Source organism: Nicotiana attenuata, chromosome 8, assembly GCF_001879085.1.
Source record: "Nicotiana attenuata strain UT chromosome 8, NIATTr2, whole genome shotgun sequence".
NCBI lineage: Eukaryota > Viridiplantae > Streptophyta > Magnoliopsida > Solanales > Solanaceae > Nicotiana > Nicotiana attenuata.
In genome coordinates this window covers 16,866,185-16,873,146 of record NC_031996.1, presented here as the reverse complement: position 1 = coordinate 16,873,146, position 6,962 = coordinate 16,866,185, and the positions used below count along the sequence as shown (strand labels likewise).

Below are 6,962 nucleotides of genomic sequence, written 5' to 3'. Positions count from 1 at the left end.
AGCCTCTTTTTATAATCATTTAGTATTTATAGCAAAACTATTAAAATGAAAATACCAAGAAGCATATGGTCCTGAAAGTGGGGCAGTGTGTCTGCAGGAATATCTCCTTTTTTTTCTTTAAGCTGTTAAGCCTAACATATTTTAACTTTTGCTTACAAGTGCTATATTTTAACTTTTTGCTTACAGGTGCGCTTAATTCATGGTACTTGGCTGCTTGCTGCTTATTTCTAGCTTTTGTCTTGGCCAACTTTAATTAACTTAATATTTTTTGTGGTGCAACAAGTTGGGTTGTAGCTTTTGGTTCATCAACTGTTTGTTGTCTCTATTATGGAATGTCTCGGAGTCGAAAGTATCATTCATACAAACAATTGCTATTCCTCGTATATTATTGTGATGAATAGTAATCATGCAGGCAATTGGTGATTATTTGATCTCTTTTTCAAGCATAATATAACTAAAAAACAAAACCGAAAATAAACCGAAAAACTGAAGAAACCGAAAAAACCGACAAAAACCGAAACCGAAAAAACCGAGGTTATGTTGGTTTGATTTGATTATCAATTTAGTAAACCGACATAATTGGTTTGATTTTGGTTTAATAAAAAACCGAACCAAACCGCCTCACGTACACCCCTACTCACAAGTTACTACACTAACATTAAGATTTAACGGAGAGAGAGCAAATGTCTAATTTAGCACTAACTACGCACGATTTGCATTTAATAACCAAAACCAAAAAATGATGTTAACTATAACTTGCTTCAGCGGGTATAAGAATTAGCATGTGATTTTATATCTAATACATCTAACGAGAATCTCATTGTGGGATATGAACTGTGCACGTTTTTTCTTTCTTTCTTTTTTTATATGTGGCAGAGAGTTATTGAACCTAATCAATCAAGTAGACTGAAGCTAAAGGGTATTCCATAAAAATCATTTTCTTGTCCTAGATCTAGTTAATAGGAGTACTATTTCAATTCCAATTATTATGCACGAACACTTTACGCCAACAAGGAGCAAGAGAATTACTAAACTTCAACACTAATTGAATTTTTATGTTCCAAATTTTAAACGGCTCTCATTATACTCAGATTAACACTAATAGCAGTGAAATAAGAGGGGAAAGAATGAAACCTGGGATTGCCTTCGATTAACAAACAATAATCCAGCAGTTACACAAAAAGAGACGAAGCAATAGTTACGGCCAAAACTCGAATCAGACGGAACCTCGAACGGCGATCAACAACGAGTTTGAAGCACCCTCAGCTCAACCAAATTCCATATATATTTTTTGAAACCCATTTTGAAATCAAAAAGAAGAAGCAGTAGTATGTATTTTGTATTTTTCTTTCTAAAATTCAAGCCCACAAACTAACTCACAAAGAAACATTATATTCTTTAGTTGTACTTTTCCTCCTGAAACTTTGAATGAATTCCAAGAATTCACTCGATTTTGGACTGAAATTCCAATCACCTTTCACTCTCGTTCTTTGTCCGTCTGAGCGTGTGTCTTTGGGTGGTGAGGGTGTCAGCTAATTTTGTCCTCTCTTCACCTCTCTGCTGTTCGTTTTCTTTTTTTTTTAAAGGAGATATTAGGGGTGAGGTCGGCGGTGGCTGGTGGGAAACGGCGGCTGAGGGTTGGAGATTTGGTGGGATGGAGCTGCTGGTTAGTGAAGGGAGGTGGGGGTGAGTCGGTTGTGGCGGAATAAGGCTGGGTTCGTCTAGTTTGTTGCTTGGGGTCGGCTGATTGGTGTTGAAGCAAAAGGAGGAGCAGCGATGGTTTTTTGATGGTGGTCTGTGGCGTCCCTGTTTTTGTGTAGGATAGGGTTCTTTTTTTTGTTCAGGGTTAAGGGGTTTAGGGTTGTCTAGGAGGGTCTATAGGGTTAGTTTAGTGGGTATTGAGTTTAATGGGTTAATCTGAAAATTGGGATTAAAAATGGATTGTTTAAGTTCAAATTTTATTGTTTCTCATTGAACAAGACTAAAATTACTATCTCATTTACTAATTAATCCTACTTAAGTAAAATAACTATTAGTAAAACAAAATTAACCGTTAAAACAAACCTATTTTGGGTATTTTTTAAATAGCATACTAAAAGATAAACATGGAATTAAATTAAAATTATTACAAAATTAAAATAATATTCCTACCAACCTACTAATATTCCTGAAAACAAAGTGGAACTATTTTTGTAATTTTGAATTTTATGAAAAATAGACAAACTAAAAGTAACAATATAAAATATCAATTACCTAAATAAAAAAAAATATTTTCTAATTTTTATTTTTGTGACAAAATAAAGTAAAAGAGTCAAAACTAGTTGAAATAGCGATATTAAGCCTAAATTAAATATTTAAATGCTGAAATATGTAAAATTTTGGGAAGGGTCAAAAATTACATATCTACAATCCTCCTAGTAAAAGCTGCTAAAACTAAAATATCTCTTTTCATACCATTAGTACAATTTAACTGCTGAAAAATGGACAGTGCACCAAATTCCAAATACAATGATTTCAAGAATACTGTGATACTGTGATTATTGTTGTTCTTTGTGGACTAAATTCGATTCCCGACGTCTAAGATAAATGAATGGTCAAAGTTATCTCTTTCATGTCTTCGTAATTGGCTTAGGTTGTAACGTGTAAGAATGGTACAGTATCCCATCTTTACGACTTGAGTGAAACTAGTAAAAATTTTACGCCTATTTAATTTATATTAAAAGATTAGTGGTATGTTAAAAAGTAATGTCCATCTTGATTTAAAAAAATTTCTCTTTGAAATATTATTTTATATCTATTTATTATTTAGTAAATTGTTTTACATTTAATAGAGTTAAACTAGCTATTAACTATTCCTTGGAGCAACGTCTATATATACAAGGTATTTTGAAGACTTGTTAACTCAGCTTTTTGAATCATCTTTTTCCTCCTATATATTGAGTTTCTTTCTTGGATTTTCTGTTATTTCTGTTCCCAATTTTATAACTAAAAGAGCTTGTTGAATCCTAGGGGATACGCCTAATTTTATTCATTATTGTATGAATAAAATATCCTTAAGGATAGTGCGCCTGAGATGCCTCACGCTAAATCTTATTCTTCATAACTAGTGTTTTTTCATAATCTTAATGATATTTTCATGACGTTATTATGGAAAATAACACTGCTAATATATTGTTGATGTTACTACACCTGATGCATCAATTATTTCTGTTGTTCAATAGCAGGAGGAAGATGACTGGTATTTTTATGGATGAGGAGTCCACATTTGCACAACACTAATGAATTGTCAAGGTTTGTTGATAAGTTATGCGTCTTTTGTTTTGATGATTAGACAAACTTCATGAGAGAACCAGACAACGAACCTGATACAATTAGTTCCCTTGCGTCCAGAGTAACTAGTCAGATGTCTGGTTTAATTCTCAATGAAATCATATAAGGGAACATCAGAAGGAATAGGTATGGATCAGTTCCCCTGGTCGTCGTGCAGTCAGCTCTACAATTGTAAAAGCTGTTGCTCTGTATCGTCTGGCAGTAGTACAGTTGTAGCTTGCTAAGGCCAAACTGAAGGACACTTTATTTCATCATCCTTGATGACCTCACACACACTCATCCTTGATGACCTCACACACACATATTATCAACATGAGGCAAGGGATTTTATTTACTACACTTGCAAATTAAAAGATTATATTCTCTCAAGTGCTAGCCACCACCTCTCTCCCAAGAACAAAGTTGCTGCAACCTCATGGACCACATCCAAAGATTGAAGATATCTTAAGTCCTTAGGTTTGTTGAGTCTTTCTTATTTTGTTCTTCATTTGTAATCCTACAGTACTTTCAAGAAGTGTCTTTGTAGGACAGATTTAAACCATTGTTTGGTTTAGTTTCTTGACTAGAGTTAGTCAAGGTTTGTTGCTTTGTAATAGAGTTATTGCTAAGGGCTTAAAATAGAGTTGTTGTAAGGGTTGGGCGATTAAGAGTTTAATTCCTAGATTACAATAGGTTGTAATATGAAGTTTGCTCGGTTTAGTGGAGTTGAAATTCTACTAGGGTAGGTCGTGGTTTTTAATCCCTTGATCAAAGAGTTTTCCACGTAAATATCGCGTTTACTGCCAATTTACTGTGGGAACAGATTGAGAACCTGGTACCTTATACTGTTTGATTTAACAGTCTGTTGCTTACTGTGGGAACTGATAGAGAACCTGGTTATCTATACAGTTTAGTGGACTCTTAATTTTTATCAATTGATATCAGAGTAGGTTCTTTCTAAAAGGTTAACACCTAGAAAGGGTTTCTATCATGGCTGCTTCACCAAACTTCAAGGAAGGACAATCAGCCTATAGACCCCCCACGATTCAACGGTCAATACTATGATTGATGGACAATAAAGATTCATGACTTCATTATGGCTGAAGACTCCGAGCTTTGGGGCGTGATTTGTGATGATCCCTTTGTCACTATGAATGCCGTTGGAGAGGGAACAAGGACTATTCCAAAGACAAGAAAAGAATACAATGATGCTGATCGAAAAGCTATTGAGAAGAACTTCAAGGTGAAGAAGATTGTTGTGTGTGGTATTGGACCAGACGAGCATTATCGTATCTCGGCATGTGAATCTGCCAAGGAAATCTGGGAAGCTCTTCAAAATGGCTCACGAGGGAACTACTCAGGTAAAGTAGTCCAGAATAGATATGCTTACAACTGAGTATGAACTCTTTAAAAATTAAAGAGGAAGAGGCCATTCAAGAGATGCATACCCGTTTCACCTCCATAATCAATGAGCTTCATTCACTTGGTGAAATTATTCCAACCAACGAGCTGGTCCAGAAGATACTCAGTGTTCTACTAGGTTCCTGGGAGAGCAAGGTTAATGCTATCACTGAAGCCAAAGACCTACAGAAGCTGACTATTGACGAGCTTATTGGAAATCTCAAAACTTATGAGATGAAGAGAAAGAATGATATTGAAAGAAAAGAGCCCAAGAAAGAGAAGAACCTGGTTCTCCAAGCTACCAATAATGACTCAAGTAGTGATGGATCTGACATGGAGTATCTCACTCGAAGATTCCAAAAGATGATTGGAAAAAATGTGGGATTCCAAAGAAAGGAAGTTCCAGCAGAAGTTTCATGATTGTTGTCATAAGTGTGGAAAATCTGGACACTTCATTAAAAACTGTAATCTTCATAAGCAGGACCATTACAAAACCAACACTGATAAGGCGGCTAAGAGGAACCAGGTCTCGGACAGGAAGTTCAAAAGAAGAGATGTTGCTGACAACATGGTGAAGCAAGCTTTGGCTGATTGGGGAGATTCCTCCAGTGAATCTGAAGGTGAGGATGACCAAGGAGATGCATCTATGATGGTTGTTAACAATGAATCTTCAGAATATGAGTTAATCTTTGCACTCATGGCTAAATTTGATGATGACGAGGACAAGGAGGAAGGTGAGGTAAGTTTTCTTGATGTTCAAAGAAATTTAAAAACTTACTCTAAGAAAAAATTGATGTCCTTAGAAAATGTGTTGGTTGATGCCTATCGTAGCCTCATTAATGAGAAAAATGCTCTGTTTGAAGAAATTGGTGACATAAAACAAGAGAGGGATGATATGGTAGTTTCTATTGTAGACTTGAAGGAACATATGGAAGAAGTAACCAGAGAAAATACCTTGTTGAAAAACAGAATGGATGGACACCCCTAAGGGTAAAGAAATGGCTAGTGAAGCTCAACTTGAGCTTGAGGAGTGAGCTTAAGAAAGTTAAAACAAGTCTTGTTGTTGAGCTTGAAAAGAATAGACAACTTCAGGAGAATCTGAAAATGGTTAAAATTGATCTTGCTAAGTCACTTAAATGGACCTGGTCCTCTGATTTAATAACGTCTATGTACAAGAATAATAGCAGAAACATGCAAGGAATCGGGTTCCAAATTGTTAAAACCTCCTATAATCCCCATATCAAGTATGTAATAGTGGGTAATAATTAGTTGTGTACTCACTGTGGTCAGACGGGTCATTACAAGGACTCTTGTAAAATAAAATTCAGTCTTTGTAGAAAAATAAAGTTATTGTTGAAAAGATGCCTACAATTGAGGAACCTGGTTCTCCGGAAAGAAAATATGTGCTGCCTGTAGGGCAAAAAGAAGTTTGATCTGCCCATTCTATCATTATAAGGGACATAAGCTAACTTAGGTTCCTAAGTCTAGTCAGTGATTTTGTGTGCAGGCTGGAGTGAGAGGTAGCAGTCAAAAAATGGTACATGGATAGCGGCTGCTCCAAGCATATGGCTGGAAGAATGGATGAATTCCTCTCACTCTAGGCCTTCCAAGGTGGGAGTGTGTCCTTTGGAAACGGCAAGAAGCGCTATATTCTTGGTGTTGGCAAAATTGGCTAAACACTCTCCCATGCAAATTGAAAATGTGTACCATGTGAATGTCTTGAAATATAGCTTGTTGAGTGTGTCTCAAATTTGTGATAAGGGAAAATGAAGTGAAGTTCTTGTCCAAATCTTGCACTATCACCAATCTCAAAACTGGTGAAGTGGTGTTAATAGCCAAAAGGTTCAAGAACATCTATGTTGTAGACCTTGATTCAGTGAATGGTGGTGATCTAACATGCCTAAGTGTCATTGATGATGATGCTGAGTTATGGCGCAGACGACTGGGGCATGCGAGTTTTTATTTGTTGAACAAGTTGGTTAGGAGGACCTAGTTCATGGGCTGAAGCAGTCAACACTTCCTTCTACTTGATTAACAAGTGCATGATCAGGTCTCTTCTCGAGAAGTCTCTCTAATAACTGCTCAATGGGAGAAAACTCAAGATGACTTACCCGGGAGCCTTTGAATGCAAAATATTTTATTCTCAACAATGGTGGCAAAGGGTCACATAACAAAGAAGATGAAGATGGAGAATTTACAAATGCTCCTGGTGAAGCTATAGATATTGCAAATGGAAAGACTGAATTTGATGA

General features: G+C 36.1%; 1 long non-coding RNA gene across 1 annotated transcript in view; it reads right to left on the bottom strand.

Annotated features, from left to right (window-relative positions):
* LOC109230988 overlaps window positions 1–1,913 on the bottom strand; it is a 5,614-nt gene extending 3,701 nt beyond the window's left edge. Inside the window, exon 1 of the long non-coding RNA XR_002068739.1 lies at window positions 1,135–1,913. This is a non-coding gene — a long non-coding RNA (uncharacterized LOC109230988). The remainder of the gene's footprint in view (window positions 1–1,134) is intronic.